At 47.4% G+C, this 19,805-nt stretch overlaps 53 non-coding genes across 53 annotated transcripts; all 53 read left to right on the plus strand.

Moving 5' to 3' along the window:
- The first annotated feature begins 122 nt into the window (after nucleotides 1–122).
- LOC145152928 (5S ribosomal RNA) lies at nucleotides 123–241 on the plus strand. Its single transcript, XR_013733451.1, has one exon. It is a non-coding gene; the product is annotated as a 5S ribosomal RNA (ribosomal RNA).
- A 229-nt stretch (nucleotides 242–470) lies between these two features.
- LOC145144146 (5S ribosomal RNA) lies at nucleotides 471–589 on the plus strand. The gene has a single exon (XR_013725162.1). It is a non-coding gene; the product is annotated as a 5S ribosomal RNA (ribosomal RNA).
- Nucleotides 590–818: 229 nt separating this feature from the next.
- On the plus strand, nucleotides 819–937 carry LOC145145317 (5S ribosomal RNA). The gene has a single exon (XR_013726296.1). It is a non-coding gene; the product is annotated as a 5S ribosomal RNA (ribosomal RNA).
- A 228-nt stretch (nucleotides 938–1,165) lies between these two features.
- Nucleotides 1,166–1,284, plus strand: LOC145144179 (5S ribosomal RNA). The gene has a single exon (XR_013725195.1). It is a non-coding gene; the product is annotated as a 5S ribosomal RNA (ribosomal RNA).
- A 227-nt stretch (nucleotides 1,285–1,511) lies between these two features.
- LOC145152929 (5S ribosomal RNA) lies at nucleotides 1,512–1,630 on the plus strand. The gene has a single exon (XR_013733452.1). It is a non-coding gene; the product is annotated as a 5S ribosomal RNA (ribosomal RNA).
- Nucleotides 1,631–1,859: 229 nt separating this feature from the next.
- Nucleotides 1,860–1,978, plus strand: LOC145144147 (5S ribosomal RNA). Its single transcript, XR_013725163.1, has one exon. It is a non-coding gene; the product is annotated as a 5S ribosomal RNA (ribosomal RNA).
- A 230-nt stretch (nucleotides 1,979–2,208) lies between these two features.
- On the plus strand, nucleotides 2,209–2,327 carry LOC145155269 (5S ribosomal RNA). Its single transcript, XR_013735719.1, has one exon. It is a non-coding gene; the product is annotated as a 5S ribosomal RNA (ribosomal RNA).
- A 227-nt stretch (nucleotides 2,328–2,554) lies between these two features.
- LOC145153959 (5S ribosomal RNA) lies at nucleotides 2,555–2,673 on the plus strand. The gene has a single exon (XR_013734449.1). It is a non-coding gene; the product is annotated as a 5S ribosomal RNA (ribosomal RNA).
- Nucleotides 2,674–2,902: 229 nt separating this feature from the next.
- On the plus strand, nucleotides 2,903–3,021 carry LOC145144148 (5S ribosomal RNA). Its single transcript, XR_013725164.1, has one exon. It is a non-coding gene; the product is annotated as a 5S ribosomal RNA (ribosomal RNA).
- A 230-nt stretch (nucleotides 3,022–3,251) lies between these two features.
- Nucleotides 3,252–3,370, plus strand: LOC145155270 (5S ribosomal RNA). The gene has a single exon (XR_013735720.1). It is a non-coding gene; the product is annotated as a 5S ribosomal RNA (ribosomal RNA).
- A 555-nt stretch (nucleotides 3,371–3,925) lies between these two features.
- Nucleotides 3,926–4,044, plus strand: LOC145152930 (5S ribosomal RNA). Its single transcript, XR_013733453.1, has one exon. It is a non-coding gene; the product is annotated as a 5S ribosomal RNA (ribosomal RNA).
- A 228-nt stretch (nucleotides 4,045–4,272) lies between these two features.
- On the plus strand, nucleotides 4,273–4,391 carry LOC145144149 (5S ribosomal RNA). Its single transcript, XR_013725165.1, has one exon. It is a non-coding gene; the product is annotated as a 5S ribosomal RNA (ribosomal RNA).
- Nucleotides 4,392–4,620: 229 nt separating this feature from the next.
- Nucleotides 4,621–4,739, plus strand: LOC145155271 (5S ribosomal RNA). Its single transcript, XR_013735721.1, has one exon. It is a non-coding gene; the product is annotated as a 5S ribosomal RNA (ribosomal RNA).
- A 227-nt stretch (nucleotides 4,740–4,966) lies between these two features.
- On the plus strand, nucleotides 4,967–5,085 carry LOC145153960 (5S ribosomal RNA). Its single transcript, XR_013734450.1, has one exon. It is a non-coding gene; the product is annotated as a 5S ribosomal RNA (ribosomal RNA).
- Nucleotides 5,086–5,314: 229 nt separating this feature from the next.
- On the plus strand, nucleotides 5,315–5,433 carry LOC145144150 (5S ribosomal RNA). Its single transcript, XR_013725166.1, has one exon. It is a non-coding gene; the product is annotated as a 5S ribosomal RNA (ribosomal RNA).
- A 230-nt stretch (nucleotides 5,434–5,663) lies between these two features.
- Nucleotides 5,664–5,782, plus strand: LOC145155273 (5S ribosomal RNA). Its single transcript, XR_013735722.1, has one exon. It is a non-coding gene; the product is annotated as a 5S ribosomal RNA (ribosomal RNA).
- Nucleotides 5,783–6,337: 555 nt separating this feature from the next.
- On the plus strand, nucleotides 6,338–6,456 carry LOC145146276 (5S ribosomal RNA). Its single transcript, XR_013727229.1, has one exon. It is a non-coding gene; the product is annotated as a 5S ribosomal RNA (ribosomal RNA).
- Nucleotides 6,457–6,685: 229 nt separating this feature from the next.
- LOC145145205 (5S ribosomal RNA) lies at nucleotides 6,686–6,804 on the plus strand. Its single transcript, XR_013726191.1, has one exon. It is a non-coding gene; the product is annotated as a 5S ribosomal RNA (ribosomal RNA).
- A 229-nt stretch (nucleotides 6,805–7,033) lies between these two features.
- LOC145155390 (5S ribosomal RNA) lies at nucleotides 7,034–7,152 on the plus strand. The gene has a single exon (XR_013735833.1). It is a non-coding gene; the product is annotated as a 5S ribosomal RNA (ribosomal RNA).
- Nucleotides 7,153–7,381: 229 nt separating this feature from the next.
- LOC145155208 (5S ribosomal RNA) lies at nucleotides 7,382–7,500 on the plus strand. The gene has a single exon (XR_013735660.1). It is a non-coding gene; the product is annotated as a 5S ribosomal RNA (ribosomal RNA).
- A 227-nt stretch (nucleotides 7,501–7,727) lies between these two features.
- On the plus strand, nucleotides 7,728–7,846 carry LOC145152932 (5S ribosomal RNA). Its single transcript, XR_013733455.1, has one exon. It is a non-coding gene; the product is annotated as a 5S ribosomal RNA (ribosomal RNA).
- A 229-nt stretch (nucleotides 7,847–8,075) lies between these two features.
- On the plus strand, nucleotides 8,076–8,194 carry LOC145144151 (5S ribosomal RNA). Its single transcript, XR_013725167.1, has one exon. It is a non-coding gene; the product is annotated as a 5S ribosomal RNA (ribosomal RNA).
- A 229-nt stretch (nucleotides 8,195–8,423) lies between these two features.
- Nucleotides 8,424–8,542, plus strand: LOC145145318 (5S ribosomal RNA). Its single transcript, XR_013726297.1, has one exon. It is a non-coding gene; the product is annotated as a 5S ribosomal RNA (ribosomal RNA).
- Nucleotides 8,543–8,770: 228 nt separating this feature from the next.
- On the plus strand, nucleotides 8,771–8,889 carry LOC145144191 (5S ribosomal RNA). Its single transcript, XR_013725206.1, has one exon. It is a non-coding gene; the product is annotated as a 5S ribosomal RNA (ribosomal RNA).
- Nucleotides 8,890–9,116: 227 nt separating this feature from the next.
- On the plus strand, nucleotides 9,117–9,235 carry LOC145152933 (5S ribosomal RNA). The gene has a single exon (XR_013733457.1). It is a non-coding gene; the product is annotated as a 5S ribosomal RNA (ribosomal RNA).
- Nucleotides 9,236–9,464: 229 nt separating this feature from the next.
- On the plus strand, nucleotides 9,465–9,583 carry LOC145147718 (5S ribosomal RNA). Its single transcript, XR_013728613.1, has one exon. It is a non-coding gene; the product is annotated as a 5S ribosomal RNA (ribosomal RNA).
- Nucleotides 9,584–9,813: 230 nt separating this feature from the next.
- On the plus strand, nucleotides 9,814–9,932 carry LOC145146549 (5S ribosomal RNA). Its single transcript, XR_013727488.1, has one exon. It is a non-coding gene; the product is annotated as a 5S ribosomal RNA (ribosomal RNA).
- A 555-nt stretch (nucleotides 9,933–10,487) lies between these two features.
- LOC145149447 (5S ribosomal RNA) lies at nucleotides 10,488–10,606 on the plus strand. The gene has a single exon (XR_013730306.1). It is a non-coding gene; the product is annotated as a 5S ribosomal RNA (ribosomal RNA).
- Nucleotides 10,607–10,834: 228 nt separating this feature from the next.
- On the plus strand, nucleotides 10,835–10,953 carry LOC145144591 (5S ribosomal RNA). The gene has a single exon (XR_013725602.1). It is a non-coding gene; the product is annotated as a 5S ribosomal RNA (ribosomal RNA).
- A 232-nt stretch (nucleotides 10,954–11,185) lies between these two features.
- Nucleotides 11,186–11,304, plus strand: LOC145146278 (5S ribosomal RNA). Its single transcript, XR_013727231.1, has one exon. It is a non-coding gene; the product is annotated as a 5S ribosomal RNA (ribosomal RNA).
- A 228-nt stretch (nucleotides 11,305–11,532) lies between these two features.
- LOC145145206 (5S ribosomal RNA) lies at nucleotides 11,533–11,651 on the plus strand. Its single transcript, XR_013726192.1, has one exon. It is a non-coding gene; the product is annotated as a 5S ribosomal RNA (ribosomal RNA).
- Nucleotides 11,652–11,880: 229 nt separating this feature from the next.
- Nucleotides 11,881–11,999, plus strand: LOC145155274 (5S ribosomal RNA). Its single transcript, XR_013735723.1, has one exon. It is a non-coding gene; the product is annotated as a 5S ribosomal RNA (ribosomal RNA).
- Nucleotides 12,000–12,228: 229 nt separating this feature from the next.
- On the plus strand, nucleotides 12,229–12,347 carry LOC145145208 (5S ribosomal RNA). The gene has a single exon (XR_013726194.1). It is a non-coding gene; the product is annotated as a 5S ribosomal RNA (ribosomal RNA).
- A 229-nt stretch (nucleotides 12,348–12,576) lies between these two features.
- LOC145155275 (5S ribosomal RNA) lies at nucleotides 12,577–12,695 on the plus strand. Its single transcript, XR_013735724.1, has one exon. It is a non-coding gene; the product is annotated as a 5S ribosomal RNA (ribosomal RNA).
- Nucleotides 12,696–12,924: 229 nt separating this feature from the next.
- On the plus strand, nucleotides 12,925–13,043 carry LOC145146671 (5S ribosomal RNA). Its single transcript, XR_013727605.1, has one exon. It is a non-coding gene; the product is annotated as a 5S ribosomal RNA (ribosomal RNA).
- A 229-nt stretch (nucleotides 13,044–13,272) lies between these two features.
- On the plus strand, nucleotides 13,273–13,391 carry LOC145144202 (5S ribosomal RNA). Its single transcript, XR_013725217.1, has one exon. It is a non-coding gene; the product is annotated as a 5S ribosomal RNA (ribosomal RNA).
- Nucleotides 13,392–13,618: 227 nt separating this feature from the next.
- LOC145152934 (5S ribosomal RNA) lies at nucleotides 13,619–13,737 on the plus strand. The gene has a single exon (XR_013733458.1). It is a non-coding gene; the product is annotated as a 5S ribosomal RNA (ribosomal RNA).
- A 229-nt stretch (nucleotides 13,738–13,966) lies between these two features.
- Nucleotides 13,967–14,085, plus strand: LOC145144152 (5S ribosomal RNA). Its single transcript, XR_013725168.1, has one exon. It is a non-coding gene; the product is annotated as a 5S ribosomal RNA (ribosomal RNA).
- Nucleotides 14,086–14,314: 229 nt separating this feature from the next.
- On the plus strand, nucleotides 14,315–14,433 carry LOC145145319 (5S ribosomal RNA). Its single transcript, XR_013726298.1, has one exon. It is a non-coding gene; the product is annotated as a 5S ribosomal RNA (ribosomal RNA).
- A 228-nt stretch (nucleotides 14,434–14,661) lies between these two features.
- LOC145144215 (5S ribosomal RNA) lies at nucleotides 14,662–14,780 on the plus strand. The gene has a single exon (XR_013725229.1). It is a non-coding gene; the product is annotated as a 5S ribosomal RNA (ribosomal RNA).
- A 226-nt stretch (nucleotides 14,781–15,006) lies between these two features.
- LOC145152935 (5S ribosomal RNA) lies at nucleotides 15,007–15,125 on the plus strand. The gene has a single exon (XR_013733459.1). It is a non-coding gene; the product is annotated as a 5S ribosomal RNA (ribosomal RNA).
- Nucleotides 15,126–15,353: 228 nt separating this feature from the next.
- On the plus strand, nucleotides 15,354–15,472 carry LOC145144153 (5S ribosomal RNA). Its single transcript, XR_013725169.1, has one exon. It is a non-coding gene; the product is annotated as a 5S ribosomal RNA (ribosomal RNA).
- Nucleotides 15,473–15,701: 229 nt separating this feature from the next.
- On the plus strand, nucleotides 15,702–15,820 carry LOC145146550 (5S ribosomal RNA). The gene has a single exon (XR_013727489.1). It is a non-coding gene; the product is annotated as a 5S ribosomal RNA (ribosomal RNA).
- Nucleotides 15,821–16,375: 555 nt separating this feature from the next.
- Nucleotides 16,376–16,494, plus strand: LOC145149448 (5S ribosomal RNA). The gene has a single exon (XR_013730308.1). It is a non-coding gene; the product is annotated as a 5S ribosomal RNA (ribosomal RNA).
- A 228-nt stretch (nucleotides 16,495–16,722) lies between these two features.
- Nucleotides 16,723–16,841, plus strand: LOC145144592 (5S ribosomal RNA). The gene has a single exon (XR_013725603.1). It is a non-coding gene; the product is annotated as a 5S ribosomal RNA (ribosomal RNA).
- A 229-nt stretch (nucleotides 16,842–17,070) lies between these two features.
- Nucleotides 17,071–17,189, plus strand: LOC145144227 (5S ribosomal RNA). Its single transcript, XR_013725240.1, has one exon. It is a non-coding gene; the product is annotated as a 5S ribosomal RNA (ribosomal RNA).
- A 229-nt stretch (nucleotides 17,190–17,418) lies between these two features.
- On the plus strand, nucleotides 17,419–17,537 carry LOC145144239 (5S ribosomal RNA). Its single transcript, XR_013725253.1, has one exon. It is a non-coding gene; the product is annotated as a 5S ribosomal RNA (ribosomal RNA).
- Nucleotides 17,538–17,765: 228 nt separating this feature from the next.
- On the plus strand, nucleotides 17,766–17,884 carry LOC145152936 (5S ribosomal RNA). The gene has a single exon (XR_013733460.1). It is a non-coding gene; the product is annotated as a 5S ribosomal RNA (ribosomal RNA).
- Nucleotides 17,885–18,112: 228 nt separating this feature from the next.
- LOC145154394 (5S ribosomal RNA) lies at nucleotides 18,113–18,231 on the plus strand. The gene has a single exon (XR_013734868.1). It is a non-coding gene; the product is annotated as a 5S ribosomal RNA (ribosomal RNA).
- Nucleotides 18,232–18,460: 229 nt separating this feature from the next.
- LOC145155276 (5S ribosomal RNA) lies at nucleotides 18,461–18,579 on the plus strand. The gene has a single exon (XR_013735725.1). It is a non-coding gene; the product is annotated as a 5S ribosomal RNA (ribosomal RNA).
- Nucleotides 18,580–18,808: 229 nt separating this feature from the next.
- Nucleotides 18,809–18,927, plus strand: LOC145137991 (5S ribosomal RNA). Its single transcript, XR_013721291.1, has one exon. It is a non-coding gene; the product is annotated as a 5S ribosomal RNA (ribosomal RNA).
- Nucleotides 18,928–19,154: 227 nt separating this feature from the next.
- Nucleotides 19,155–19,273, plus strand: LOC145153779 (5S ribosomal RNA). Its single transcript, XR_013734270.1, has one exon. It is a non-coding gene; the product is annotated as a 5S ribosomal RNA (ribosomal RNA).
- Nucleotides 19,274–19,502: 229 nt separating this feature from the next.
- On the plus strand, nucleotides 19,503–19,621 carry LOC145150288 (5S ribosomal RNA). Its single transcript, XR_013731106.1, has one exon. It is a non-coding gene; the product is annotated as a 5S ribosomal RNA (ribosomal RNA).
- The last annotated feature ends 184 nt before the right edge of the window (nucleotides 19,622–19,805 follow it).

A 19,805-nucleotide genomic window follows, 5' to 3' on the forward strand; every position in this document is an offset into this window, starting at 1 on the left:
CATGGTCTTCGTATTTTTGGAACGGAGCCGATCGGTCACGTGGGTCCCACGCCTCGCGTACGAAAATAAAGGAGGTTCTGTGTCTTTTAAGACATACAAGCAATAAGCATGGACAGTATTTCGGGTGCGATCATACCAGCACTAATGCACCGGATCCCATCAGAACTCCGCAGTTAAGCGTGCTTGGGCGAGAGTAGTACTAGGATGGGTGACCCCATGGGAAGTCCTCGTGTTGCACCCCCCTTTTTCGTTGTCCGTTTGCGTTTTTTTAGATTTTACGTGCGGTTTTTTTTTGTTTTTTTTTCTTTCTTGCTATTTCTATGCTCGGGTGGCCTCCGCTTCATGGTTGATGGTCTTCGTATTTTTGGAACGGAGCTGATCGGTCACGTGGGTCCCACGCCTCGCGTACGAAAACAAAGGAGTTTCTGCGTCTTTTAAGACATACAAGCAATAAGCATGGATAGTATTTTGGGTGAGATCATACCAGCACTAATGCACCGGATCCCATCAGAACTCCGCAGTTAAGCGTGCTTGGGCGAGAGTAGTACTAGGATGGGTGACCCCCTGGGAAGTCCTCGTGTTGCACCCCCCTTTTTCGTTGTCCGTTTGCGTTTTTTTAGATTTTACGTGCGGTTTTTTTTTGTTTTTTTTTCTTTCTTGCTATTTCTATGCTCGGGTGGCCTCCGTTTCATGGTTCATGGTCTTCGTATTTTTGGAACGGTGCCGATCGGTCACGTGGGTCCCACGCCTCGCGTACGAAAACAAAGGAGGTTCTGCGTCTTTTAAGACATACAAGCAATAAGCATGGATAGTATTTCGGGTGCGATCATACCAGCACTAATGCACCGGATCCCATCAGAACTCCGCAGTTAAGCGTGCTTGGGCAAGAGTGGTACTAGGATGGGTGACCCCCTGGGAAGTCCTCGTGTTGCACCCCCCTTTTTCGTTGTCCGTTTGCGTTTTTTTAGATTTTACGTGCAGTTTTTTTTGTTTTTTTTTCTTTCTTGCTATTTCTATGCTCGGGTGGCCTCCGCTTCATGGTTGATGGTTTTCGTATTTTTGGAACGGAGCCGATCGGTCACGTGGGTTCCACGCCTCGCGTACGAAAACAAAGGAGGTTCTGCGTCTTTTAAGACATAAAAGCAATAAGCATGGATAGTATTTCGGGTGCGATCATACCAGCACTAATGCACCGGATCCCATCAGAACTCCGCAGTTAAGCGTGCTTGGGCGAGAGTAGTACTAGGATGGGTGACCCCCTGGGAAGTCCTCGTGTTGCACCCCCACTTTTTCGTTGTTCCTTTGCGTTTTTTTAGATTTTACGTGCGGTTTTTTTTTGTTTTTTTTTTCTTGCTATTTCTATGCTCGGGTGGCCTCCGTTTCATGGTTCATGGTCTTCGTATTTTTGGAACGGAGCCGATCGGTCACGTGGGTCCCACGCCTCGCGTACGAAAACAAAGGAGGTTCTGTGTCTTTTAAGACATACAAGCAATAAGCATGGACAGTATTTCGGGTGCGATCATACCAGCACTAATGCACCGGATCCCATCAGAACTCCGCAGTTAAGCGTGCTTGGGCGAGAGTAGTACTAGGATGGGTGACCCCATGGGAAGTCCTCGTGTTGCACCCCCCTTTTTCGTTGTCCGTTTGCGTTTTTTTAGATTTTACGTGCGGTTTTTTTTTGTTTTTTTTTCTTTCTTGCTATTTCTATGCTCGGGTGGCCTCCGCCTCATGGTTGATGGTCTTCGTATTTTTGGAACGGAGCTGATCGGTCACGTGGGTCCCACGCCTCGCGTACGAAAACAAAGGAGTTTCTGCGTCTTTTAAGACATACAAGCAATAAGCATGGATAGTATTTTGGGTGAGATCATACCAGCACTAATGCACCGGATCCCATCAGAACTCCGCAGTTAAGCGTGCTTGGGCGAGAGTAGTACTAGGATGGGTGACCCCCTGGGAAGTCCTCGTGTTGCACCCCCCCTTTTTCGTTGTCCGTTTGCGTTTTTTTAGATTTTACGTGCGGTTTTTTTTTGTTTTTTTTTCTTTCTTGCTATTTCTATGCTCGGGTGGCCTCCGTTTCATGGTTCATGGTCTTCGTATTTTTGGAACGGTGCCGATCGGTCACGTGGGTCCCACGCCTCGCGTACGAAAACAAAGGAGGTTCTGCGTCTTTTAAGACATACAAGCAATAAGCATGGATAGTATTTCGGGTGCGATCATACCAGCACTAATGCACCGGATCCCATCAGAACTCCGCAGTTAAGCGTGCTTGGGCGAGAGTGGTACTAGGATGGGTGACCCCCTGGGAAGTCCTCGTGTTGCACCCCCACTTTTTCGTTGTCCCTTTGCGTTTTTTTAGATTTTACGTGCGGTTTTTTTTTGTTTTTTTTTTCTTGCTATTTCTATGCTCGGGTGGCCTCCGTTTCATGGTTCATGGTCTTCGTATTTTTGGAACGGAGCCGATCGGTCACGTGGGTCCCACGCCTCGCGTACGAAAACAAAGGAGGTTCTGTGTCTTTTAAGACATACAAGCAATAAGCATGGACAGTATTTCGGGTGCGATCATACCAGCACTAATGCACCGGATCCCATCAGAACTCCGCAGTTAAGCGTGCTTGGGCGAGATTAGTACTAGGATGGGTGACCCCATGGGAAGTCCTCGTGTTGCACCCCCCTTTTTCGTTGTCCGTTTGCGTTTTTTTAGATTTTACGTGCGGTTTTTTTTTGTTTTTTTTTCTTTCTTGCTATTTCTATGCTCGGGTGGCCTCCGCTTCATGGTTGATGGTCTTCGTATTTTTGGAACGGAGCTGATCGGTCACGTGGGTCCCACGCCTCGCGTACGAAAACAAAGGTGTTTCTGCGTCTTTTAAGACATACAAGCAATAAGCATGGATAGTATTTTGGGTGAGATCATACCAGCACTAATGCACCGGATCCCATCAGAACTCCGCAGTTAAGCGTGCTTGGGCGAGAGTAGTACTAGGATGGGTGACCCCCTGGGAAGTCCTCGTGTTGCACCCCCCTTTTTCGTTGTCCGTTTGCGTTTTTTTAGATTTTACGTGCGGTTTTTTTTTTGTTTTTTTTTCTTTCTTGCTATTTCTATGCTCGGGTGGCCTCCGTTTCATGGTTCATGGTCTTCGTATTTTTGGAACGGTGCCGATCGGTCACGTGGGTCCCACGCCTCGCGTACGAAAACAAAGGAGGTTCTGCGTCTTTTAAGACATACAAGCAATAAGCATGGATAGTATTTCGGGTGCGATCATACCAGCACTAATGCACCGGATCCCATCAGAACTCCGCAGTTAAGCGTGCTTGGGCGAGAGTGGTACTAGGATGGGTGACCCCCTGGGAAGTCCTCGTGTTGCACCCCCCTTTTTCGTTGTCCGTTTGCGTTTTTTTAGATTTTACGTGCGGTTTTTTTTTTGTTTTTTTTTTCTTTCTTGCTATTTCTATGCTCGGGTGGCCTCCGTTTCATGGTTCATGGTCTTCGTATTTTTGGAACGGAGCCGATCGGTCACGTGGGTCCCACGCGTCGCGTACGAAAACAAAGGAGGTTCTGCGTCTTTTAAGACATACAAGCAATAAGCATGGACAGTATTTCGGGTGCGATCATCAGAACTCCGCAGTTAAGCGTGCTTGGGCGAGAGTAGTACTAGGATGGGTGACCCCTTGGGAAGTCCTCGTGTTGCACCCCCCTTTTTCGTTGTCCGTTTGCGTTTTTTTAGATTTTACGTGCGGTTTTTTTTTTGTTTTTTTTTTCTTTCTTGCTATTTCTATGCTCGGGTGGCCTCCGTTTCATGGTTCATGGTCTTCGTATTTTTGGAACGGAGCCGATCGGTCACGTGGGTCCCACGCCTCGCGTACGAAAACAAAGGAGGTTCTGTGTCTTTTAAGACATACAAGCAATAAGCATGGACAGTATTTCGGGTGCGATCATACCAGCACTAATGCACCGGATCCCATCAGAACTCCGCAGTTAAGCGTGCTTGGGCGAGAGTAGTACTAGGATGGGTGACCCCATGGGAAGTCCTCGTGTTGCACCCCCCTTTTTCGTTGTCCGTTTGCGTTTTTTTAGATTTTACGTGCGGTTTTTTTTTGTTTTTTTTCTTTCTTGCTATTTCTATGCTCGGGTGGCCTCCGCTTCATGGTTGATGGTCTTCGTATTTTTGGAACGGAGCTGATCGGTCACGTGGGTCCCACGCCTCGCGTACGAAAACAAAGGAGTTTCTGCGTCTTTTAAGACATACAAGCAATAAGCATGGATAGTATTTTGGGTGAGATCATACCAGCACTAATGCACCGGATCCCATCAGAACTCCGCAGTTAAGCGTGCTTGGGCGAGAGTAGTACTAGGATGGGTGACCCCCTGGGAAGTCCTCGTGTTGCACCCCCCTTTTTCGTTGTCCGTTTGCGTTTTTTTAGATTTTACGTGCGGTTTTTTTTTGTTTTTTTTTCTTTCTTGCTATTTCTATGCTCGGGTGGCCTCCGTTTCATGGTTCATGGTCTTCGTATTTTTGGAACGGTGCCGATCGGTCACGTGGGTCCCACGCCTCGCGTACGAAAACAAAGGAGGTTCTGCGTCTTTTAAGACATACAAGCAATAAGCATGGATAGTATTTCGGGTGCGATCATACCAGCACTAATGCACCGGATCCCATCAGAACTCCGCAGTTAAGCGTGCTTGGGCGAGAGTGGTACTAGGATGGGTGACCCCCTGGGAAGTCCTCGTGTTGCACCCCCACTTTTTCGTTGTCCCTTTGCGTTTTTTTAGATTTTACGTGCGGTTTTTTTTTGTTTTTTTTTTCTTGCTATTTCTATGCTCGGGTGGCCTCCGTTTCATGGTTCATGGTCTTCGTATTTTTGGAACGGAGCCGATCGGTCACGTGGGTCCCACGCCTCGCGTACGAAAACAAAGGAGGTTCTGTGTCTTTTAAGACATACAAGCAATAAGCATGGACAGTATTTCGGGTGCGATCATACCAGCACTAATGCACCGGATCCCATCAGAACTCCGCAGTTAAGCGTGCTTGGGCGAGATTAGTACTAGGATGGGTGACCCCATGGGAAGTCCTCGTGTTGCACCCCCCTTTTTCGTTGTCCGTTTGCGTTTTTTTAGATTTTACGTGCGGTTTTTTTTTGTTTTTTTTTCTTTCTTGCTATTTCTATGCTCGGGTGGCCTCCGCTTCATGGTTGATGGTCTTCGTATTTTTGGAACGGAGCTGATCGGTCACGTGGGTCCCACGCCTCGCGTACGAAAACAAAGGTGTTTCTGCGTCTTTTAAGACATACAAGCAATAAGCATGGATAGTATTTTGGGTGAGATCATACCAGCACTAATGCACCGGATCCCATCAGAACTCCGCAGTTAAGCGTGCTTGGGCGAGAGTAGTACTAGGATGGGTGACCCCCTGGGAAGTCCTCGTGTTGCACCCCCCTTTTTCGTTGTCCGTTTGCGTTTTTTTAGATTTTACGTGCGGTTTTTTTTTTGTTTTTTTTTCTTTCTTGCTATTTCTATGCTCGGGTGGCCTCCGTTTCATGGTTCATGGTCTTCGTATTTTTGGAACGGTGCCGATCGGTCACGTGGGTCCCACGCCTCGCGTACGAAAACAAAGGAGGTTCTGCGTCTTTTAAGACATACAAGCAATAAGCATGGATAGTATTTCGGGTGCGATCATACCAGCACTAATGCACCGGATCCCATCAGAACTCCGCAGTTAAGCGTGCTTGGGCGAGAGTGGTACTAGGATGGGTGACCCCCTGGGAAGTCCTCGTGTTGCACCCCCCTTTTTCGTTGTCCGTTTGCGTTTTTTTAGATTTTACGTGCGGTTTTTTTTTTGTTTTTTTTTTCTTTCTTGCTATTTCTATGCTCGGGTGGCCTCCGTTTCATGGTTCATGGTCTTCGTATTTTTGGAACGGAGCCGATCGGTCACGTGGGTCCCACGCGTCGCGTACGAAAACAAAGGAGGTTCTGCGTCTTTTAAGACATACAAGCAATAATCATGGACAGTATTTCGGGTGCGATCATCAGAACTCCGCAGTTAAGCGTGCTTGGGCGAGAGTAGTACTAGGATGGGTGACCCCTTGGGAAGTCCTCGTGTTGCACCCCCCTTTTTCGTTGTCCGTTTGCGTTTTTTTAGATTTTACGTGCGGTTTTTTTTTTGTTTTTTTTTTCTTTCTTGCTATTTCTATGCTCGGGTGGCCTCCGTTTCATGGTTCATGGTCTTCGTATTTTTGGAACGGAGCCGATCGGTCACGTGGGTCCCACGCCTCGCGTACGAAAACAAAGGAGGTTCTGCGTCTTTTAAGACATACAAGCAATAAGCATGGACAGTATTTCGGGTGCGATCATACCAGCACTAATGCACCGGATCCTATCAGAACTCTGCAGTTAAGCGTGCTTGGGCGAGAGTAGTACTAGGATGGGTGACCCCATGGGAAGTCCTCGTGTTGCACCCCCCTTTTTCGTTGTCCGTTTGCGTTTTTTTAGATTTTACGTGCGGTTTTTTTTTGTTTTTTTTTCTTTCTTGCTATTTCTATGCTCGGGTGGCCTCCGCTTCATGGTTGATGGTCTTCGTATTTTTGGAACGGAGCTGATCGGTCACGTGGGTCCCACGCCTCGCGTACGAAAACAAAGGAGTTTCTGCGTCTTTTAAGACATACAAGCAATAAGCATGGATAGTATTTTGGGTGAGATCATACCAGCACTAATGCACCGGATCCCATCAGAACTCCGCAGTTAAGCGTGCTTGGGCGAGAGTAGTACTAGGATGGGTGACCCCTTGGGAAGTCCTCGTGTTGCACCCCCCTTTTTCGTTGTCCGTTTGCGTTTTTTTAGATTTTACGTGCGGTTTTTTTTTGTTTTTTTTTCTTTCTTGCTATTTCTATGCTCGGGTGGCCTCCGTTTCATGGTTCATGGTCTTCGTATTTTTGGAACGGAGTCGATCGGTCACGTGGGTCCCACGTCTCGCGTACGAAAACAAAGGAGGTTCTGCGTCTTTTAAGACATACAAGCAATAAGCATGGATAGTATTTCGGGTGCGATCATACCAGCACTAATGCACCGGATCCCATCAGAACTCCGCAGTTAAGCGTGCTTGGGCGAGAGTAGTACTAGGATGGGTGACCCCCTGGGAAGTCTTCGTGTTGCACCCCCCTTTTTCGTTGTCCGTTTGCGTTTTTTTAGATTTTACGTGCAGTTTTTTTTTGTTTTTTTTTCTTTCTTGCTATTTCTATGCTCGGGTGGCCTCCGCTTCATGGATGATGGTTTTCGTATTTTTGGAACGGAGCCGATCGGTCACGTGGGTTCCACGCCTCGCGTACGAAAACAAAGGAGGTTCTGCGTCTTTTAAGACATAAAAGCAATAAGCATGGATAGTATTTCGGGTGCGATCATACCAGCACTAATGCACCGGATCCCATCAGAACTCCGCAGTTAAGCGTGTTTGGGCGAGAGTAGTACTAGGATGGGTGACCCCCTGGGAAGTCCTCGTGTTGCACCCCCACTTTTTCGTTGTCCGTTTGCGTTTTTTTAGATTTTACGTGCGGTTTTTTTTTGTTTTTTTTTTCTTGCTATTTCTATGCTCGGGTGGCCTCCGTTTCATGGTTCATGGTCTTCGTATTTTTGGAACGGAGCCGATCGGTCACGTGGGTCCCACGCCTCGCGTACGAAAATAAAGGAGGTTCTGTGTCTTTTAAGACATACAAGCAATAAGCATGGACAGTATTTCGGGTGCGATCATACCAGCACTAATGCACCGGATCCCATCAGAACTCCGCAGTTAAGCGTGCTTGGGCGAGAGTAGTACTAGGATGGGTGACCCCATGGGAAGTCCTCGTGTTGCACCCCCCTTTTTCGTTGTCCGTTTGCGTTTTTTTAGATTTTACGTGCGGTTTTTTTTTGTTTTTTTTTCTTTCTTGCTATTTCTATGCTCGGGTGGCCTCCGCTTCATGGTTGATGGTCTTCGTATTTTTGGAACGGAGCTGATCGGTCACGTGGGTCCCACGCCTCGCGTACGAAAACAAAGGAGTTTCTGCGTCTTTTAAGACATACAAGCAATAAGCATGGATAGTATTTTGGGTGAGATCATACCAGCACTAATGCACCGGATCCCATCAGAACTCCGCAGTTAAGCGTGCTTGGGCGAGAGTAGTACTAGGATGGGTGACCCCCTGGGAAGTCCTCGTGTTGCACCCCCCTTTTTCGTTGTCCGTTTGCGTTTTTTTAGATTTTACGTGCGGTTTTTTTTTGTTTTTTTTTCTTTCTTGCTATTTCTATGCTCGGGTGGCCTCCGTTTCATGGTTCATGGTCTTCGTATTTTTGGAACGGTGCCGATCGGTCACGTGGGTCCCACGCCTCGCGTACGAAAACAAAGGAGGTTCTGCGTCTTTTAAGACATACAAGCAATAAGCATGGATAGTATTTCGGGTGCGATCATACCAGCACTAATGCACCGGATCCCATCAGAACTCCGCAGTTAAGCGTGCTTGGGCAAGAGTGGTACTAGGATGGGTGACCCCCTGGGAAGTCCTCGTGTTGCACCCCCCTTTTTCGTTGTCCGTTTGCGTTTTTTTAGATTTTACGTGCAGTTTTTTTTGTTTTTTTTTCTTTCTTGCTATTTCTATGCTCGGGTGGCCTCCGCTTCATGGTTGATGGTTTTCGTATTTTTGGAACGGAGCCGATCGGTCACGTGGGTTCCACGCCTCGCGTACGAAAACAAAGGAGGTTCTACGTCTTTTAAGACATAAAAGCAATAAGCATGGATAGTATTTCGGGTGCGATCATACCAGCACTAATGCACCGGATCCCATCAGAACTCCGCAGTTAAGCGTGCTTGGGCGAGAGTAGTACTAGGATGGGTGACCCCCTGGGAAGTCCTCGTGTTGCACCCCCACTTTTTCGTTGTCCCTTTGCGTTTTTTTAGATTTTACGTGCGGTTTTTTTTTGTTTTTTTTTTCTTGCTATTTCTATGCTCGGGTGGCCTCCGTTTCATGGTTCATGGTCTTCGTATTTTTGGAACGGAGCCGATCGGTCACGTGGGTCCCACGCCTCGCGTACGAAAACAAAGGAGGTTCTGTGTCTTTTAAGACATACAAGCAATAAGCATGGACAGTATTTCGGGTGCGATCATACCAGCACTAATGCACCGGATCCCATCAGAACTCCGCAGTTAAGCGTGCTTGGGCGAGAGTAGTACTAGGATGGGTGACCCCATGGGAAGTCCTCGTGTTGCACCCCCCTTTTTCGTTGTCCGTTTGCGTTTTTTTAGATTTTACATGCGGTTTTTTTTTGTTTTTTTTTCTTTCTTGCTATTTCTATGCTCGGGTGGCCTCCGCTTCATGGTTGATGGTCTTCGTATTTTTGGAACGGAGCTGATCGGTCACGTGGGTCCCACGCCTCGCGTACGAAAACAAAGGAGTTTCTGCGTCTTTTAAGACATACAAGCAATAAGCATGGATAGTATTTTGGGTGAGATCATACCAGCACTAATGCACCGGATCCCATCAGAACTCCGCAGTTAAGCGTGCTTGGGCGAAAGTAGTACTAGGATGGGTGACCCCCTGGGAAGTCCTCGTGTTGCACCCCCCTTTTTCGTTGTCCGTTTGCGTTTTTTTAGATTTTACGTGCGGTTTTTTTTTGTTTTTTTTTTCTTTCTTGCTATTTCTATGCTCGGGTGGCCTCCGTTTCATTGTTCATGGTCTTCGTATTTTTGGAACGGTGCCGATCGGTCACGTGGGTCCCACGCCTCGCGTACGAAAACAAAGGAGGTTCTGCGTCTTTTAAGACATACAAGCAATAAGCATGGATAGTATTTCGGGTGCGATCATACCAGCACTAATGCACCGGATCCCATCAGAACTCCGCAGTTAAGCGTGCTTGGGCGAGAGTGGTACTAGGATGGGTGACCCCCTGGGAAGTCCTCATGTTGCACCCCCCTTTTTCGTTGTCCGTTTGCGTTTTTTTAGATTTTACGTGCGGTTTTTTTTTTGTTTTTTTTTTTCTTTCTTGCTATTTCTATGCTCGGGTGGCCTCCGTTTCATGGTTCATGGTCTTCGTATTTTTGGAACGGAGCCGATCGGTCACGTGGGTCCCACGCGTCGCGTACGAAAACAAAGGAGGTTCTGCGTCTTTTAAGACATACAAGCAATAAGCATGGACAGTATTTCGGGTGCGATCATCAGAACTCCGCAGTTAAGCGTGCTTGGGCGAGAGTAGTACTAGGATGGGTGACCCCTTGGGAAGTCCTCGTGTTGCACCCCCCTTTTTCGTTGTCCGTTTGCGTTTTTTTAGATTTTATGTGCGGTTTTTTTTTTGTTTTTTTTTCTTTCTTGCTATTTCTATGCTCGGGTGGCCTCCGTTTCATGGTTCATGGTCTTCGTATTTTTGGAACGGAGCCGATCGGTCACGTGGGTCCCACGCCTCGCGTACGAAAACAAAGGATGTTCTGCGTCTTTTAAGACATACAAGCAATAAGCATGGATAGTATTTCAGGTGCGATCATACCAGCACTAATGCACCGGATCCTATCAGAACTCTGCAGTTAAGCATGCTTGGGCGAGAGTAGTACTAGGATGGGTGACCCCCTGGGAAGTCCTCGTGTTGCACCCCCCTTTTTCGTTGTCCGTTTGCGTTTTTTTAGATTTTACGTGCGGTTTTTTTTTGTTTTTTTTCTTTCTTGCTATTTCTATGCTCGGGTGGCCTCCGCTTCATGGTTGATGGTTTTCGTATTTTTGGAACGGAGCCGATCGGTCACGTGGGTCCCACGCCTCGCGTACGAAAACAAAGGAGGTTCTGTGTCTTTTAAGACATACAAGCAATAAGCATGGACAGTATTTCGGGTGCGATCATACCAGCACTAATGCACCGGATCCCATCAGAACTCCGCAGTTATGCGTGCTTGGGCGAGAGTAGTACTAGGATGGGTGACCCCATGGGAAGTCCTCGTGTTGCACCCCCCTTTTTCGTTGTCCGTTTGCGTTTTTTTAGATTTTACGTGCGGTTTTTTTTTTTGTTTTTTTTTTCTTTCTTGCTATTTCTATGCTCGGGTGGCCTCCGTTTCATGGTTCATGGTCTTCGTATTTTTGGAACGGAGCCGATCGGTCACGTGGGTCCCACGCCTCGCGTACGAAAACAAAGGAGGTTCTGCGTCTTTTAAGACATACAAGCAATAAGCATGGACAGTATTTCGGGTGCGATCATACCAGCACTAATGCACCGGATCCTATCAGAACTCTGCAGTTAAGCGTGCTTGGGCGAGAGTAGTACTAGGATGGGTGACCCCATGGGAAGTCCTCGTGTTGCACCCCCCTTTTTCGTTGTCCGTTTGCGTTTTTTTAGATTTTACGTGCGGTTTTTTTTTGTTTTTTTTCTTTCTTGCTATTTCTATGCTCGGGTGGCCTCCGCTTCATGGTTGATGGTCTTCGTATTTTTGGAACGGAGCTGATCGGTCACGTGGGTCCCACGCCTCGCGTACGAAAACAAAGGAGTTTCTGCGTCTTTTAAGACATACAAGCAATAAGCATGGATAGTATTTTGGGTGAGATCATACCAGCACTAATGCACCGGATCCCATCAGAACTCCGCAGTTAAGCGTGCTTGGGCGAGAGTAGTACTAGGATGGGTGACCCCTTGGGAAGTCCTCGTGTTGCACCCCCCTTTTTCGTTGTCCGTTTGCGTTTTTTTAGATTTTACGTGCGGTTTTTTTTTGTTTTTTTTTCTTTCTTGCTATTTCTATGCTCGGGTGGCCTCCGTTTCATGGTTCATGGTCTTCGTATTTTTGGAACGGAGCCGATCGGTCACGTGGGTCCCACGTCTCGCGTACGAAAACAAAGGAGGTTCTGCGTCTTTTAAGACATACAAGCAATAAGCATGGATAGTATTTCGGGTGCGATCATACCAGCACTAATGCACCGGATCCCATCAGAACTCCGCAGTTAAGCGTGCTTGGGCGAGAGTGGTACTAGGATGGGTGACCCCCTGGGAAGTCCTCGTGTTGCACCCCCCTTTTTCGTTGTCCGTTTGCGTTTTTTTAGATTTTACGTGCGGTTTTTTTTTGTTTTTTTTTCTTTCTTGCTATTTCTATGCTCGGGTGGCCTCCGTTTCATGGTTCATGGTCTTCGTATTTTTGGAACGGTGCCGATCGGTCACGTGGGTCCCACGCCTCGCGTACGAAAACAAAGGAGGTTCTGCGTCTTTTAAGACATACAAGCAATAAGCATGGATAGTATTTTGGGTGAGATCATACCAGCACTAATGCACCGGATCCCATCAGAACTCCGCAGTTAAGCGTGCTTGGGCGAGAGTAGTACTAGGATGGGTGACCCCTTGGGAAGTCCTCGTGTTGCACCCCCCTTTTTCGTTGTCCGTTTGCGTTTTTTTAGATTTTACGTGCGGTTTTTTTTTGTTTTTTTTTCTTTCTTGCTATTTCTATGCTCGGGTGGCCTCCGTTTCATGGTTCATGGTCTTCGTATTTTTGGAACGGAGCCGATCGGTCACGTGGGTCCCACGTCTCGCGTACGAAAACAAAGGAGGTTCTGCGTCTTTTAAGACATACAAGCAATAAGCATGGATAGTATTTCGGGTGCGATCATACCAGCACTAATGCACCGGATCCCATCAGAACTCCGCAGTTAAGCGTGCTTGGGCGAGAGTGGTACTAGGATGGGTGACCCCCTGGGAAGTCCTCGTGTTGCACCCCCCTTTTTCGTTGTCCGTTTGCGTTTTTTTAGATTTTACGTGCGGTTTTTTTTTGTTTTTTTTTCTTTCTTGCTATTTCTATGCTCGGGTGGCCTCCGTTTCATGGTTCATGGTCTTCGTATTTTTGGAACGGTGCCGATCGGTCACGTGGGTCCCACGCCTCGCGTACGAAAACAAAGGAGGTTCTGCGTCTTTTAAGACATACAAGCAATAAGCATGGATAGTATTTCGGGTGCGATCATACCAGCACTAATGCACCGGATCCCATCAGAACTCCGCAGTTATGCGTGCTTGGGCGAGAGTAGTACTAGGATGGGTGACCCCCTGGGAAGTCTTCGTGTTGCACCCCCCTTTTTCGTTGTCCGTTTGCGTTTTTTTAGATTTTACGTGCAGTTTTTTTTTGTTTTTTTTTCTTTCTTGCTATTTCTATGCTCGGGTGGCCTCCGCTTCATGGATGATGGTTTTCGTATTTTTGGAACGGAGCCGATCGGTCACGTGGGTTCCACGCCTCGCGTACGAAAACAAAGGAGGTTCTGCGTCTTTTAAGACATAAAAGCAATAAGCATGGATAGTATTTCGGGTGCGATCATACCAGCACTAATGCACCGGATCCCATCAGAACTCCGCAGTTAAGCGTGCTTGGGCGAGAGTAGTACTAGGATGGGTGACCCCCTGGGAAGTCCTCGTGTTGCACCCCCACTTTTTCGTTGTCCGTTTGCGTTTTTTTAGATTTTACGTGCGGTTTTTTTTTGTTTTTTTTTTCTTGCTATTTCTATGCTCGGGTGGCCTCCGTTTCATGGTTCATGGTCTTCGTATTTTTGGAACGGAGCCGATCGGTCACGTGGGTCCCACGCCTCGCGTACGAAAATAAAGGAGGTTCTGTGTCTTTTAAGACATACAAGCAATAAGCATGGACAGTATTTCGGGTGCGATCATACCAGCACTAATGCACCGGATCCCATCAGAACTCCGCAGTTAAGCGTGCTTGGGCGAGAGTAGTACTAGGATGGGTGACCCCATGGGAAGTCCTCGTGTTGCACCCCCCTTTTTCGTTGTCCGTTTGCGTTTTTTTAGATTTTACGTGCGGTTTTTTTTTGTTTTTTTTTCTTTCTTGCTATTTCTATGCTCGGGTGGCCTCCGCTTCATGGTTGATGGTCTTCGTATTTTTGGAACGGAGCTGATCGGTCACGTGGGTCCCACGCCTCGCGTACGAAAACAAAGGAGTTTCTGCGTCTTTTAAGACATACAAGCAATAAGCATGGATAGTATTTTGGGTGAGATCATACCAGCACTAATGCACCGGATCCCATCAGAACTCCGCAGTTAAGCGTGCTTGGGCGAGAGTAGTACTAGGATGGGTGACCCCCTGGGAAGTCCTCGTGTTGCACCCCCCTTTTTCGTTGTCCGTTTGCGTTTTTTTAGATTTTACGTGCGGTTTTTTTTTGTTTTTTTTTCTTTCTTGCTATTTCTATGCTCGGGTGGCCTCCGTTTCATGGTTCATGGTCTTCGTATTTTTGGAACGGTGCCGATCGGTCACGTGGGTCCCACGCCTCGCGTACGAAAACAAAGGAGGTTCTGCGTCTTTTAAGACATACAAGCAATAAGCATGGATAGTATTTCGGGTGCGATCATACCAGCACTAATGCACCGGATCCCATCAGAACTCCGCAGTTAAGCGTGCTTGGGCAAGAGTGGTACTAGGATGGGTGACCCCCTGGGAAGTCCTCGTGTTGCACCCCCCTTTTTCGTTGTCCGTTTGCGTTTTTTTAGATTTTACGTGCAGTTTTTTTTGTTTTTTTTTCTTTCTTGCTATTTCTATGCTCGGGTGGCCTCCGCTTCATGGTTGATGGTTTTCGTATTTTTGGAACGGAGCCGATCGGTCACGTGGGTTCCACGCCTCGCGTACGAAAACAAAGGAGGTTCTACGTCTTTTAAGACATAAAAGCAATAAGCATGGATAGTATTTCGGGTGCGATCATACCAGCACTAATGCACCGGATCCCATCAGAACTCCGCAGTTAAGCGTGCTTGGGCGAGAGTAGTACTAGGATGGGTGACCCCCTGGGAAGTCCTCGTGTTGCACCCCCACTTTTTCGTTGTCCCTTTGCGTTTTTTTAGATTTTACGTGCGGTTTTTTTTTGTTTTTTTTTCTTGCTATTTCTATGCTCGGGTGGCCTCCGTTTCATGGTTCATGGTCTTCGTATTTTTGGAACGGAGCCGATCGGTCACGTGGGTCCCACGCCTCGCGTACGAAAACAAAGGAGGTTCTGTGTCTTTTAAGACATACAAGCAATAAGCATGGACAGTATTTCGGGTGCGATCATACCAGCACTAATGCACCGGATCCCATCAGAACTCCGCAGTTAAGCGTGCTTGGGCGAGAGTAGTACTAGGATGGGTGACCCCATGGGAAGTCCTCGTGTTGCACCCCCTTTTTCGTTGTCCGTTTGCGTTTTTTTAGATTTTACGTGCGGTTTTTTTTTGTTTTTTTTTCTTTCTTGCTATTTCTATGCTCGGGTGGCCTCCGCTTCATGGTTGATGGTCTTCGTATTTTTGGAACGGAGCTGATCGGTCACGTGGGTCCCACGCCTCGCGTACGAAAACAAAGGAGTTTCTGCGTCTTTTAAGACATACAAGCAATAAGCATGGATAGTATTTTGGGTGAGATCATACCAGCACTAATGCACCGGATCCCATCAGAACTCCGCAGTTAAGCGTGCTTGGGCGAGAGTAGTACTAGGATGGGTGACCCCCTGGGAAGTCCTCGTGTTGCACCCCCCTTTTTCGTTGTCCGTTTGCGTTTTTTTAGATTTTACGTGCGGTTTTTTTTTGTTTTTTTTTCTTTCTTGCTATTTCTATGCTCGGGTGGCCTCCGTTTCATGGTTCATGGTCTTCGTATTTTTGGAACTGTGCCGATCGGTCACGTGGGTCCCACGCCTCGCGTACGAAAACAAAGGAGGTTCTGCGTCTTTTAAGACATACAAGCAATAAGCATGGATAGTATTTCGGGTGCGATCATACCAGCACTAATGCACCGGATCCCATCAGAACTCCGCAGTTAAGCGTGCTTGGGCGAGAGTGGTACTAGGATGGGTGACCCCCTGGGAAGTCCTCATGTTGCACCCCCCTTTTTCGTTGTCCGTTTGCGTTTTTTTAGATTTTACGTGCGGTTTTTTTTTTGTTTTTTTTTTCTTTCTTGCTATTTCTATGCTCGGGTGGCCTCCGTTTCATGGTTCATGGTCTTCGTATTTTTGGAACGGAGCCGATCGGTCACGTGGGTCCCACGCGTCGCGTACGAAAACAAAGGAGGTTCTGCGTCTTTTAAGACATACAAGCAATAAGCATGGACAGTATTTCGGGTGCGATCATCAGAACTCCGCAGTTAAGCGTGCTTGGGCGAGAGTAGTACTAGGATGGGTGACCCCTTGGGAAGTCCTCGTGTTGCACCCCCCTTTTTCGTTGTCCGTTTGCGTTTTTTTAGATTTTATGTGCGGTTTTTTTTTTGTTTTTTTTTTCTTTCTTGCTATTTCTATGCTCGGGTGGCCTCCGTTTCATGGTTCATGGTCTTCGTATTTTTGGAACGGAGCCGATCGGTCACGTGGGTCCCACGCCTCGCGTACGAAAACAAAGGATGTTCTGCGTCTTTTAAGACATACAAGCAATAAGCATGGATAGTATTTCAGGTGCGATCATACCAGCACTAATGCACCGGATCCTATCAGAACTCTGCAGTTAAGCATGCTTGGGCGAGAGTAGTACTAGGATGGGTGACCCCCTGGGAAGTCCTCGTGTTGCACCCCCCTTTTTCGTTGTCCGTTTGCGTTTTTTTAGATTTTACGTGCGGTTTTTTTTTGTTTTTTTTCTTTCTTGCTATTTCTATGCTCGGGTGGCCTCCGCTTCATGGTTGATGGTTTTCGTATTCTTGGAACGGAGCCGATCGGTCACGTGGGTCCCACGCCTCGCGTACGAAAACAAAGGAGGTTCTGTGTCTTTTAAGACATACAAGCAATAAGCATGGACAGTATTTCGGGTGCGATCATACCAGCACTAATGCACCGGATCCCATCAGAACTCCGCAGTTATGCGTGCTTGGGCGAGAGTAGTACTAGGATGGGTGACCCCATGGGAAGTCCTCGTGTTGCACCCCGCTTTTTCGTTGTCCGTTTGCGTTTTTTTAGATTTTACGTGCGGTTTTTTTTTTGTTTTTTTTCTTTCTTGCTATTTCTATGCTCGGGTGGCCTCCGTTTCATGGTTCATGGTCTTCGTATTTTTGGAACGGAGCCGATCGGTCACGTGGGTCCCACGTCTCGCGTACGAAAACAAAGGAGGTTCTGCGTCTTTTAAGACATACAAGCAATAAGCATGGATAGTATTTCGGGTGCGATCATACCAGCACTAATGCACCGGATCCCATCAGAACTCCGCAGTTAAGCGTGCTTGGGCGAGAGTAGTACTAGGATGGGTGACCCCCTGGGAAGTCCTCGTGTTGCACCCCCCTTTTTCGTTGTCCGTTTGCGTTTTTTTAGATTTTACGTGCGGTTTTTTTTTGTTTTTTTTTCTTTCTTGCTATTTCTATGCTCGGGTGGCCTCCGCTTCATGGTTGATGGTTTTCGTATTTTTGGAACGGAGCCGATCGGTCACGTGGGTTCCACGCCTCGCGTACGAAAACAAAGGAGGTTCTGCGTCTTTTAAGACATAAAAGCAATAAGCATGGATAGTATTTCGGGTGCGATCATACCAGCACTAATGCACCGGATCCCATCAGAACTCCGCAGTTAAGCGTGCTTGGGCGAGAGTAGTACTAGGATGGGTGACCCCCTGGGAAGTCCTCGTGTTGCACCCCCCCTTTTTCGTTGTCCGTTTGCGGTTTTTTAGATTTTACGTGCGTTTTTTTTTTTGTTTTTTTTTTCTTGCTATTTCTATGCTCGGGTGGCCTCCGTTTCATGGTTCATGGTCTTCGTATTTTTGGAACGGAGCCGATCGGTCACGTGGGTCCCACGCCTCGCGTACGAAAACAAAGGAGGTTCAGTGTCTTTTAAGACATACAAGCAATAAGCATGGACAGTATTTCGGGTGCGATCATACCAGCACTAATGCACCGGATCCCATCAGAACTCCGCAGTTAAGCGTGCTTGGGCGAGAGTAGTACTAGGATGGGTGACCCCATGGGAAGTCCTCGTGTTGCACCCCCCTTTTTCGTTGTCCGTTTGCGTTTTTTTAGATTTTACGTGCGGTTTTTTTTTGTTTTTTTTCTTTCTTGCTATTTCTATGCTCGGGTGGCCTCCGCTTCGTGGTTGATGGTCTTCGTATTTTTGGAACGGAGCTGATCGGTCACGTGGGTCCCACGCCTCGCGTACGAAAACAAAGGAGGTTCTGCGTCTTTTAAGACATACAAGCAATAAGCATGGATAGTATTTCGGGTGCGATCATACCAGCACTAATGCACCGGATCCCATCAGAACTCCGTAGTTAAGCGTGCTTGGGCGAGAGTAGTACTAGGATGGGTGACCCCCTGGGAAGTCCTTGTGTTGCACCCCCCTTTTTCGTTGTCCGTTTGCGTTTTTTTAGATTTTACGTGCGGTTTTTTTTTGTTTTTTTTTCTTTCTTGCTATTTCTATGCTCGGGTGGCCTCCGTTTCATGGTTCATGGTCTTCGTATTTTTGGAACGGAGCCGATCGGTCACGTGGGTCCCACGCCTCGCGTACGAAAACAAAGGAGGTTCTGCGTCTTTTAAGACATACAAGCAATAAGCATGGATAGTATTTCGGGTGCGATCATACCAGCACTAATGCACCGGATCCCATCAGAACTCCGCAGTTAAGCGTGCTTGGGCGAGAGTGGTACTAGGATGGGTGACCCCCTGGGAAGTCCTCGTGTTGCACCCCCCTTTTTCGTTGTCCGTTTGCGTTTTTTTAGATTTTACGTGCGGTTTTTTTTTGTTTTTTTTTCTTTCTTGCTATTTCTATGCTCGGGTGGCCTCCGCTTCATGGTTGATGGTTTTCGTATTTTTGGAACGGAGCCGATCGGTCACGTGGGTTCCACGCCTCGCGTACGAAAACAAAGGAGGTTCTGCGTCTTTTAAGACATAAAAGCAATAAGCATGGATAGTATTTCGGGTGCGATCATACCAGCACTAATGCACCGGATCCTATCAGAACTCCGCAGTTAAGCGTGCTTGGGCGAGAGTAGTACTAGGATGGGTGACCCCCTGGGAAGTCCTCGTGTTGCACCCCCACTTTTTCGTTGTCCGTTTGCGTTTTTTTAGATTTTACGTGCGGTTTTTTTTTGTTTTTTTTTTCTTGCTATTTCTATGCTCGGGTGGCCTCCGTTTCATGGTTCATGGTCTTCGTATTTTTGGAACGGAGCCGATCGGTCACGTGGGTCCCACGCCTCGCGTACGAAAACAAAGGAGGTTCTGTGTCTTTTAAGACATACAAGCAATAAGCATGGACAGTATTTCGGGTGCGATCATACCAGCACTAATGCACCGGATCCCATCAGAACTCCGCAGTTAAGCGTGCTTGGGCGAGAGTAGTACTAGGATGGGTGACCCCATGGGAAGTCCTCGTGTTGCACCCTCCTTTTTCGTTGTCCGTTTGCGTTTTTTTAGATTTTACGTGCGGTTTTTTTTTGTTTTTTTTTCTTTCTTGCTATTTCTATGCTCGGGTGGCCTCCGCTTCATGGTTGATGGTCTTCGTATTTTTGGAACGGAGCTGATCGGTCACGTGGGTCCCACGCCTCGCGTACGAAAGCAAAGGAGTTTCTGCGTCTTTTAAGACATACAAGCAATAAGCATGGATAGTATTTTGGGTGAGATCATACCAGCACTAATGCACCGAATCCCATCAGAACTCCGCAGAAAAGCGTGCTTGGGCGAGAGTAGTACTAGGATGGGTGACCCCCTGGGAAGTCCTCGTGTTGCACCCCCCTTTTTCGTTGTCCGTTTGCGTTTTTTTAGATTTTACGTGCGGTTTTTTTTTGTTTTTTTTTCTTTCTTGCTATTTCTATGCTCGGGTGGCCTCCGTTTCATGGTTCATGGTCTTCGTATTTTTGGAACGGAGCCGATCGGTCACGTGGGTCCCACGCCTCGCGTAAGAAAACAAAGGAGGTT

The sequence above is a fragment of the Lactuca virosa genome, chromosome 1 (assembly GCF_052849685.1).
Source record: "Lactuca virosa cultivar CGN04683 chromosome 1, Lactuca_virosa_CGN04683_v6, whole genome shotgun sequence".
In the NCBI taxonomy this organism is placed as follows: Eukaryota; Viridiplantae; Streptophyta; class Magnoliopsida; order Asterales; family Asteraceae; genus Lactuca; species Lactuca virosa.